Source organism: Protopterus annectens, chromosome 1.part1 (assembly GCF_019279795.1).
Source record: "Protopterus annectens isolate FY-2018-M chromosome 1.part1, PAN1.0, whole genome shotgun sequence".
Lineage (NCBI taxonomy): Eukaryota > Metazoa > Chordata > Ceratodontiformes > Protopteridae > Protopterus > Protopterus annectens.
Window position 1 is genome coordinate 1,451,558,513 of NC_056726.1, and position 12,360 is coordinate 1,451,570,872.

Consider the following 12,360-nt stretch of genomic DNA (forward strand, 5'->3'; position numbering starts at 1 on the left):
GACTCTGACTACCGCTGAGATGTTTATTTTGAAGCGGTCTGCTTTGCTATGACCCTAGGATGTATGATGATCAGGCTGAAATGCAGATTGTTGGGTGTTGAGGGATGGAGCTGACACAACAGGAGTCTACACTGAAGTTCTTGGGGGTAAAGCTATCATCATCTCCATGACATTGAAAGCTGACTGCACATCTGCGAGGGCAGAGTGACCCCCAGTTGCAGCATATGTAAGCAGCAGAAATGAGTTAGGGCGATAAACTGAGAGACTGTAGAGCATCAAAGAGATTAGCACTGATACTTCGAGGTCAAAGAAGGGAATCAAACAGGCTGGAGCCAACATTAGTACTTAAGACTTAGCATTGATGGCCCAGTTCCAAACAGGTCAGTGTCGACACTGGTACTGATGACTTACCATTGTGGGCCCAGTGCTAGCATTGGTACTGAAGACTCAGCATTGAAGGCTGACTCCACATCTGCTAGTACAGAGTAACCCCAGTTGCAGCATATGTAAGCAGCAGCAATGAGTTAGGGTTATAAACTGAGAGACTGTAGAGCTTCAAAGAGATTAGCACTGATACTTCGAGGTCAAAGAAGGGAATCAAACAGGCTGGAGCCAACATAAGTACTGAAGACTTAGCATTGATGGCCCAGTTCCAAACAGGTCGGTGCTGAGACTGGCACTGACGACTTAGCATTGTGGGCCCAGTGCTGGCATTGGTACTGAAGACTCAGCACTGAATGCCCAGTCTGAAAGAAGCTGGTGCTAACATTGGTACTGAAGGCTCAGCATTGAAGGCCCAGCCCCAAACAGGTTGGTGCCAGCATAAGTACTGAAGACTCAGCACTGAGGGCCCAGTCTCATACAGTTTGGTGCTGACATTGGTACTGAAAACTCATCATTGAAGGCCCAGTCCCAAATACATTGGTGCTGACACTGGTACTGAAGACTCAGCATTGAAAGCCCAGTCCCAAGCAGGTTGGTTCCGACACTTATAATAAAGACTCAACGTTGAGAGCCCAGTACCAAAGAAGTTGGTGCTGACATCACTGATAGACCAGTTGCAAACATGTTGGTGCTGACATTGTTACTGAAAACTCAGCATTGAGGACCCAGATCCAAACAGGTTGATGCCAACATTGGTGCTGAAGACTCCACATTGACATTCCAGTACCAAACAGGTTTTTGCTGACAATAGCACTGAAGACTTTAGCATTGCAGGCCCAGTGCCAAACAGGTTGTTGTTGACATTAGTACTGAAGACTCAGCATTGAGGGCCTAGTCCCAAACAGGGAGGTGCCAACATTGGTACTGAAGACTCAACATTGAGGGTTCAGTCCCAAACGGGTTGGTGTTGGTATTGGTACTGAAGACTCAGCACTGAAGGCCTAGCCCCGAACAGGTTGGTGCTGACATTGGTATTATAGACTCAGCATTGAGGGTCCAGTCTCAAGATTTCCTCAGTGTCAAGTGAATTTATAGACAGAGCTCTGGAACTGAATCTGAAGTACTGATTGAAGACAGAAGCTCTGACTTAAGGAAATGTCTTGGCTCTAAAACCACCATTGCTGACACATGGACTGAGGAAGGAACACAGATGGGAAGGAAGAGGCAGTCTGAGCCATCCTAGACACCCATTGCAATCCTTGTTTTCAAGAAAGCTCTTATTATATTTTCCCAGTCCACATCTGATGAACTTATAATGGTCCTCAGGGACTTGAGAGGTGAAGTAGATGGCAGCCTAGAAAGTAATTTAGGAAATGTCCTTTCCTATGATGGTCAGTTGAACTGCCTTTTCAGAGACTTAACCAGAATAATGATAGATTCAAATGGGTTTGAGACAATGGTTTTGGCTCCAATAGAGGTGGATGAAATGTCAATTCCTGTCTCAGGACCTTTGGAGCCAAGAAAGGGGCAGCATCATCCACCTTTCTTTTTCTAGAATCTGAATCCTTGTCTATATCTCCATTCTTATGTTTCCTTTTTTTGCTTGTCTATATCTTCCCCTTTCTCTCTCCTTTTTTTTTGGCCTATCATCTGTATGGTCTGGAGGGAGGAAACTTTTTAGAATTAGTTTATTTATTTATTGTTATGTGCCAAGGATCAAGAGCAAATGCCATTCAGATTGAACAATCAGCTGAAAATTGCTCTGGGCCCAGGCACACCATGCACAGCTCTTGGGTGTCCTGGGATGGAATTTTGCATCCACATCTACATAATTTGAAAAACTATTTTCAGTGCACTTTACAGTATCTAAACAAAAACTCACAGCAGCACTCAACAAAGAAAATACAGAATGCTAACCGCAAGGAGAGGCTAGTGGGTATTGTGAGGCACCAGCCATAAGCCAGAATGGCAAGTGCCTTGTAATGCCTGGGCAAGTGGTAGTATCTTTATCATGCATACCCCCAAGTGACATACTGCATTTATAAACATGCAAAATAGTTCATTGAACCCTTATAACTATTTGAGTATTGTGCAAGGCTATAACTTATTAACTATGTTGAATTTTGGTATAATTTTCAAGAGTTGTTTTATGTTCCAAAACAAACAACTGACAAAGCAAAAAAAAAAAAAAAAAACTAAATATAGAACAGAAGAGGAGCCAAAGACATAAATAGTAGTTAGTAGTTATTTTGCGTGCCATCCTGTCAAACTGTTTTTGTACATATCATATTGTAGTCATCATAAATCACATCTTTGATCTAACTTGTAGTCAAGTGGCATTGATCCATAGAATTCTGTGTTTTAAATCTAAGCTCAACATGATCAGTTTCATCAATTGTATGACCATTGCAAGAAAATAATGTTTAAATAAAGTATATTTCCCATTTTGTCTGAATATTGTACATTTATGACCCTGACTGCATGGTAGTTTTGTATAAAAATTTCAAAGCAGTTATTTTAAGGACCCTTCTTTCTTTAAAAAAAAATTTTCAAACATAGAAAACTAAATCATCAAAATGTATCAAGTACATCACTTCATTTTGACTAAAATCTAAATTGGTGTGTAGTATTTAAAGGGTCTATATTATAACAATGAATGATCAGATGATTGAACGTTGTTATATCGACCCCTAAATCTCAAATATACAAAACTGCGAACAACCAGAACAGCGATTTTTTTTCCCAGGGGAAAAAATCTCTGTTTCCAAAAAAAAACACTAAACACTAAATAAAGTGGGCCACCCCCCTACTTAAATATACCAACTCTGAGATTGCACTACAGTGGAGGAAAAAGCACAACCTGGATGGCTGGCCCAGTGATTTCTTTCCCTGGGAAAAAATTCACTGTTCCGGCCGTTAGCTATTTTGCCGGTTCTACATGTAGTGTTCGAACTAACAGCATTCGATCATCTGATCGTTCACTGTTATAAAGTAGACCCTATTTAAAGTTTTCATTTTAGCAGTTGACAATTCTTTTTTACAGACTTTTTTTGATAAATTAATAAATAAATTGGTGAGTAGTATTTAAAGTTCTCGTTTTAGCAGTTGCTAATTCTTTTTTACAGACATTTTTTGATAAATTAATGAATTCAGTAAAAGAAAGAGTAGTTTTACATTTCCAATTCTTTGTGACTGTTTTTCTTGCTATAGCTAAAATGGACCAAAGGAGATGCATCTGCACCGTAGGAATGGAATCCAGAACTGTAACATTAAATAAGATTAAGGAGTTAGAAATCATACAATTATCTGTCTACAAAGCTTGGGCAACATTTCTAAATTCAACCCAAAAATAAGTTACTATTTTACAATCCAATATCATATGAAACTAATCTACATTAGAGACTTCATTACACCTCCAGCAATTAATTTTGCCTTAGTTATATATTAAAGCTGCTTTATGTGGAGTTAAAAAAGTTCTGTCAAGAAAATTCAACATATATATTTTCCAATAGTGAGACGAAGTAGATTTTCCCATGGATTTAAAAATTAAACATCTATCTTCATCAGAAAAAGGCCTTCTCATTAATCTTAGTTGAGTAATTCCAAAATAATGACTCTGTGGAACCAAACTCTTCTCTTATTATATTATAAATTATTGAAATTTATGATTTATTCTAATTTGAGTTACTATTGATTCTGAAAAAAAAAACTCAAGTATTTTTGGAATATGTTTTGGACGAAAATCCATGAAGATTTTGATTTAATCACTAACATATTTTTTCAAGATCGTATAGTCAGCCAATTATTGTTTTGTAAATAATGTTTTGCAAGAAGATAATCTATATTATGTGATTTATTTCTGATTAAGAATTGATATCTAAAGATTAAATTTTCACCTCTGAGGTCTAGCATTTTGTTTATATTAAAAGTTTCCAAACAACCCACACTATTTGATATACAGAACAATAAAACAAAAAATCTTTAACTATATAATTAGAATTTATTAATGTTTTAACATGTATAAGGATGTAATCAATGAAGGGAGAGAATTTTTTTTTTCTTTTCATTTAAACATAAGTCTTTCAAGATCCAGTAAAATTTATTAATTCCAAATTTACAGAAAGATTCTACAACGTAGCTGCTATTATTTATTAATCTTTCAAGAATTGATTTCCAAGTTGATTGGTAAGAGGAATTTAATCATAGAGATATTAAATTAAGAATTATGGATTTGACATATACTTCAACATTTGGAAAACTTAATTCACCTGCTTGCCAACTTTTAATATGCCAAGCAAAGGATATTATTGGTTTATAGGGGAACCAGAGAAAATTAAGAAGAATATAAATTAATTTCTTAAAGATTTTTGATAGGAGGGGGAATAATTAGTGATTGTAGATGGAAAAGTATTATTGGTAGGATAATCATTTTTATTAAAGTAAGTCTATCTTCCATTGTAAAAAATGTTCCCAATTAATAATTATTTTAGTAACAGTGTCTATTAAATTACTGTAATTTACTGCTGAGTATTTTACATTATATTAATTATAATTCCAAGTCACTTAATTTGTGAATTGTCCGAAATAAAATTCGTATAGTTTATTAAATAATTAACTTTTTATTAATAAGTAAAATGTCTCTTTTATCAGGGTTAAACATTAAACCTGATTTTTTTTAAAGTAATTAATAGACTTAGCTGAAATTTCTATTGAAGCTTCAACATCACCACTTATTATTAAAGTGTCATCTTCAAATAACTGAATTTTACAGGAATAACTTTCGTTTATCGAGAATTTCTGAATATTTCTATTAGATCTAATAAAGTTTGTGAAAGGTTCAATTGCTAGAAGAAATAGTAGAGGTGCCAAGGACCCACCCTGTTTTGTAGCATTTAATATTTTGAAATAGCTAGAAAGAAAAGACCCAATTTTAATAAAAGAGAATGAGTTACTATATAGATTAGTTATAAGATTTATAAAGTCTAGGAAAAATTCATATTGTTTAAATGCTTTGAACAAAAAACTCCAACTAGTAGAATCAAAAGCCTTGTTATATCTAGACTTATTATAGTTAGTTCTTTTTTGTTTTTATTAGCTAAATGTATTAAAGTATTAAACCTAATTATGTTATCCTGAACCTTTATATGTAGTATAAAACCAATCTGATTATAATTTATTAATCCTGGCTTAATAAGGTTCAATCTTTTTGCAAGAATAGACATAAATATTTTATAACAACACCACGAACTGAAGTTATATAGCAGCAACAACCAAAAAGAAAAATACCAGTGAGAAACAGCTCAACTTTCAAGAATTTAATAGACAAAAAACTATCTCACTTCTCTTAGCGCCTCGGCCAACAGCCTTTACAGAGTAGAAAAAACAAGAAACACATTTAGAGTAATATATATAGTAAAAAAACAATTAATACATTTGAACAATCAATTAATTATTCAATTATAAAATTTAAAACTTTAAAGTTACACTAGTCATATAAAACTGTGCCAATTACATTCCTTATTGAGTCCATAAGGACTTAAAGTGTTATATTTCATAATCAATACAGACTCCTTTTGTCTTAACACATTTTTTTGAAGAGTAACATTATTAAAATGTAATGGTACATGTTCTAAAATAGAAACTTTCATACATTCTAAATTGCCATCATGTTCATTATTAAAATGTTCTGCAATGGGGCTATTCATCTTTTTATTCCTCACATCTCTTACATGTTCCTTTATTCTCTGAGATAAAGTACGTTTAGTTTCACCAATATAATATTTCTTACATGAGCAAAAAATAACATAAATAACCCCTGTACTAAGACAGGAGTATTTTGCTCTATTTAAGAATTTTTTTCCATTAATTTCTCTTATTTCCTCATTTATAAAAGGACATATAGAGCACTTATTACATGGAAAAGTGCCTACTTCATTAATGTTAGTTAATATGAGGTTTTGTTTTTCCCTATATACACTATGAACCAGGAAATCCTGTATATTTCTACCTCTCTTGTATGATATCACCAATTCTACATTCTTCAATGAAATGATTTCTTTCTTAACAAAATCCCAATATTCTTTTATTATATCATTAATCATAGGAGAAAAATTTGTATATTTGGTTACAAAAAATAATTTATCTACATTCTGTACATTATTATTATACTGCACAAAATTATATTTATTTTTAAATTTTTTATTACCAAATACTTCATTATAACTATTCATAACATTTGATTTATTATAGCCTCTATCAATAAACAAATTAGCTGCTTTCAAAGCTTCATTAGCTGCTAGAGAGGCATCACTGCTCAATCTTTTTATTCTAATAAATTCTCCATAAGGAATAGCTTTTAATGTGTGTCTCTGATGACAACTAGTACCACACATTTTCCAATTCATCTTATCAAATTTTCTATGTATACTTGTAATGATTTTCTTACCATTACATCCCGTAAGTGAAATATCCAAAAAATTAATTTTATTTCCTATACAAGTATCATCAAATTTAATACGAAATTCATTACTATTCAAGTCATTAATGAATGTAGTAGATGAATCATACCCCCCATCACATATAAAAATTAAATCGTCAATAAATCTATAGTAACTAATGACATGTTTTCTGAAAAAAGGGTGATTGTAAATGTACCTATTTTCAAAAAGACCCATAAATAAGTTGGCATAAGCTGGGGCAAAAGCAGCCCCATTGCTGTTCCCTTAAGTTGTCGATATAAGGTGCCATTAAATTCAAAAATATTATGGGTCAAGCAGAACTCTATTAGTTCCACCATAAAGTGTGTTTTAGGGTTATCACCCATAAATGCTACTACAGCCTCCAAACCAAATTTATGTATTATATTCGTATATAGACTCACCACATCCGTGGTAATAAAATACATGTTTTCTAACCAGCTAACATTTCTAATTTTATTCAGGAAATCAAAGGAATCCTGAATATATGAGGGCAACTTAACAACTTCTTTTAAAAGATGTTCATGTAGTAAACCACACAAATTGTATGTAAAGAAGTCAAAAGCAGACACAATTGGTCGACCCGGAGGTCTCTCCAAATTTTTATGTACCTTAGGTAGGCAAAAAAATTTTGCCACCTTACTATTTTTGACTATAATTTTATTATCCACATCTGTTTTAGTGAAATAATGTAATCTGACACCCTTATAAAGCAAAATTTTAAAATCCTGTTCCGCTTTTAAAAGAAAAGTACTGTCAGTCACTAAATAAGTTTCTTTTTCACTCAAATGTTTCATACACATTTCATAATAATCACAGGTGTTAAGAATCACCAATTTCCCACCCTTATCTGATGGTTTGAAGACAATATTATCATTCTTACTTAATTGCTGTAATTTGTACCATTGATCCTTAGTTAAATTAAAACATTGTTTTTTACATAAAAAATCTTGCAATTCTTTATCTAATAAAGTGTTAAGAAAGGTATCTAATCTTTGAATATTTGCATTCTTACAAGGAGGCACAAATAAACTATTAGTTTTTAGACTGCTAGTGTTAAATAAACTATAGGCATTATTATACTCTTCACTATCCGAAGTACAAGAATAAAATGAATCATCACTATCATTGTCACTACTGTTCCATACTACAGAGTTATCAGAAAAATGGTCTACATTCATATTTTTCTCATTACAGAAAAAGAAATCCTTCAAATTCATTTTACGGTATAAATTAAACAATTCTATTTTTAACTCGTGTTTACGTGGAATACATGTGGGTATAAACTTCAGTCCCTTCATAAGGACTGATAACTCTATTTCATCAAGATGGTAATTAGATAAATTAATTATATACTCATTAGAAAAAGTCACTGAGCATGAATTATGTCCATCTACCTTTTTTAGAGTATCTGTCGCCCGGGTCTCTGTGGCGTTCCGAGTTCTGCCATTCTCTCTTCCTGGGATTATAGTTGGATCCCCGTTGTTCTGCATACGTCTTCCGAAAGGATTCAGAATTAGCTGCTCTAGGTAAGTCAGGGAATTCTTCTATCTCCCTCTCGTCTTCTTCAAAAGATGAAGCACCACTTTCTCCCGAAAGAAAACTCTTATTTTTGTACTGTTCCGAAACTGGATTTCCTTTTTGAAAAGTGACGTTTTTACTTCTAGGTCTCGGGTTAGTGAAGAGTACAAACGCCCTCTTGTGGTCATAATCACGAATGTCTCTATTCAGCTTATATTTTTTTTTGTCAATAAGTTCTTTCTCGTAATTAGTTAATTTATTGTTAATATCAATCAAAAAGTTTTCCAGTGTGGAATTGGAAGTCAAATTAACTATTTGTTCACAAGTAGATTTCGTTTCAGTAATTAACTTTTCTCTTTTGACATGGTCTCGTTCTAGCAGATTAGAGACCCATTCTAGGCTGCAGCGATGGGCTGCTGCAATCCACCTTTCATGAAATTTCACTTCGGTTTCATCTTTTAGGTCGAAAGGGGTGGAAGGTTTTTTAATAGACCTTAGTCCACGTGGAGTTATTTCCAATTCACAATATCTTTCTAGACTTCCGATATTATAGAAAATAGCAGTCTCTTTAAATATTAATTGTTCCAATTTGGAGCACAATTCCTGTGCATCAGGGTTACCTGAAAATTCAGACTTCTTACCCACCATAGCAAACGGGTTCAATGAACTTCTTTTGCGTGAGTCTTCCCATTTCTTCATGATGCCTCCACCAGCATTATTTGGTGTATTAGATAATTTTATTTATTTATTAGATAATGTTACTCTTCAAAAAAATGTGTTAAGACAAAAGGAATCTGTATTGATTATGAAATATAACACTTTAAGTCCTTATGGACTCAATAAGGAATGTAATTGGCACAGTTTTATATGACTAGTGTAACTTTAAAGTTTTAAATTTTATAATTGAATAATTAATTGATTGTTCAAATGTATTAATTGGTTTTTTACTATATATATTACTCTAAATGTGTTTCTTGTTTTTTCTACTCTGTAAAGGCTGTTGGCTGAGGCGCTAAGAGAAGTGAGATAGTTTTTTGTCTATTAAATTCTTGAAAGTTGAGCTGTTTCTCACTGGTATTTTTCTTTTTGGTTGTTGCTGATAAATATTTTATAATCAACATATAATAATGAAAAAGGATGAGAAGAAAAAAAATAAGTTAGAATCTTTATTTGGTTTCAAGATTGGAAATATTTCCAAGAGGGGGTGGTTGGCATATGCTTAGCATGTTCAAAAACATTTAATATGAAATTTAAAATATTCTGTAGGAATAAATTGTACAATTCTGGGATTATACCATCAAGTTCATGGGCTTTATTTGGCTTAAGATTAGTAATTTGATTTTTTAACTCCTTGAAAGAGAACGACTTATCAATTTTGGATCTTTGTTCTTTGGTTACTTTAAACCTTACATTGTCTTTCAAAATGTTATCAGTTGTTGTTGATTTCTAAATATCTCTCTCTTTGCAATTATTTTCTTCATAATATTTCGTAAAGCATTCTAGTATGTGTTTTAAACCAATCACTTTTTTATTTTATCACCTTGTTTGGAAATTATTTCTTTAATGTGATTAGTATTAATTTTTTTTCTGAGATCTAACAGCCAACCAGTTTATTGTGTAAGTTTGTAATTTAAACTTTCTAGATTTATTGATAATATATGATGAAGTATATCAAGATATTTCTGATTTAATATTTTCAACACAGCATTTTCCAATTTGCATAAGGTTTTAAATTGGATTTCAATTCATCTGTATTACATTGCAAAGACATCAAGCCCTTATCCCACTCTTTTTTTACATATGTACCAATTTTTAATTCTTCCATATAGATAAGCGTTTAAAGAATCACAGAAAATTACTTCTGAAACTTCTCCATTATTACAAATTTCAGTATATTGATCAATTTCATTTAGACACCATTCCTTAAAGTGTTTTAATTTTACTATATAAGCAGGAATTCGCTGATAGTAAATCAAATTACTTGGCTTTAATGTTAACATAAATGTAAAATATTGTGGCCATATAAAGGATATGAAGTTTTTCTGGGTGCTAAATCTATAAGAATAATGTGTAAAGTTAAGAGAGTTAGTTGATTTAATATCATAGACATCTCTCAAATATTGAGACTTAATAAAATGATCTAAGTATTTAGCTGCTGAGGACGACTTAGGAACCTTATCAGTAGTTGTGTCTTTGCTAGAAAGAATATAGATAAAACCCAGACGATGAGCTACTCAGTTTAACCATCCATCCAACTCCTGAAAGCCAAGATATAAACCTCAAGGATGTGATTTTACAGCTAGCTGAATTACAAAAATCCCTGAAGTGGCTTATGGTTCGTAGCCGCCCCCAATCCATTGGTTGTTTGAGAACTGAGGGGTACAAAGGGTCCAGTGAATCATCAGAAGATAGAGAAACTGTTATAGAAGTACTGCCACAGGGGCAGACATGCAAGGACTTGGATTCCAATTTATGTTTTAAGGATGTTGCAGATGTCCTACAATATAACCATGATCTCTTTGCTAACATTCACAGGAATTCAGATGAACACTTGGGAAGAAATCATACCAACAATTCCTTGTTTGAACTTGAAAAGAATCTTAAAAATACAGTGCTATGTCTCTTGAAAACAAATACTATGAAAACTGTATTAAGATGGGGATTCTTTCCAAAGGCTTAAGATTTGCAAAAATACCTAATGGGATACAGCAGAGCAACCCATTTTTACAGGATCTGGTTGATTTTTTTAACAAGGCAGGCATTGATTTGCTTAAATTGGTTATTAAAAACAACAATACTGTGTTGAAGCAGTTGAAAAGAGCTATAGTAAATACTGATGCAGAATTAAATAAGCAGCTACCCAGACAGATGGAATTGAAGGAGGACTATAATAGTCTACTTCTTTCACTTGATTGTTATGAAAAAAAAGTGACATTAAGGAAACAAAAAAGATTAGACTGTAATATTGCTGCTTATGAATCTAACACTGCTTACAGTCAATGTATTAGCAAAAGTAACTTCAAAACCTTCACTGTTTTTGCTAAGAACTCTAGAGAAGTTGTCCCTTTAAGAATAAACCAGGAACAACAGAATGATGATATCATCAACAGAACAGAACTGATAATTAGGGAAGAAACTACACAGAAAGCTTTCTTCTTTTCTGGTGATTTTCCTGAGCTGCCATTGCTTTCCCCTAACAGGCCCCAGGAGGCTAAAGAACAAGATTCTCCTCAAAAAAACTCTGGAAGAACAAGAATAGAAAAAAACAGCTCTTTGCAACAAGGGGAAAGGCATAGGGAAGAAACATTAGCTATTTCAACACAAACTGGGGGTTCCCTGCCTAAACCTTATAATTTATCTGACTTTGAATTGAATGGCAGTCATAAAAAGGTATTAGAACTTGGGATACATTTTATCCCTAGTCATACAGCAAACCTTACCAAGACTCTTTTACAGCTGAAATATTTTACTGGAAAGCTTAATTTAAATTATATTATGAAAGATGTTAATGTTAGTCATGCATTAGGAAAACCTACTTTTAACCCTATGTAACATACTCTTAAAACATTTGAACAGTTCTGTGAAAGAGATATTAGGTTAATGTTAAACAGTAGAAAAGTGATACCTTTTTTAACATGATTACAGAAGAAAAAAAAGCTTTGCATGAGCTTAGTAACTTGAAAGTGGTGAAATTCATGAAAGCAGACAAAGGGGGTAGCTTGGTAGTCATGAATGTATAAACATGTAACACTGCTATTGAATAAATGATAGACAATAGTGAAGCATATGTGGAAGTGACAGTACAACTGCATGATAGCTTCAAGTATATACAGCATTGTTTGTATGACTGCCTTATGAATGCACTACTGGAGTTTGAACTATACAGTTTTATGTTGGTTGAATATCCTAAAATAGGAATTCTGTTTGGGATACCAAAAATTTATAAGGATGCAATAAACCCCCCATTTAGACCGATAGT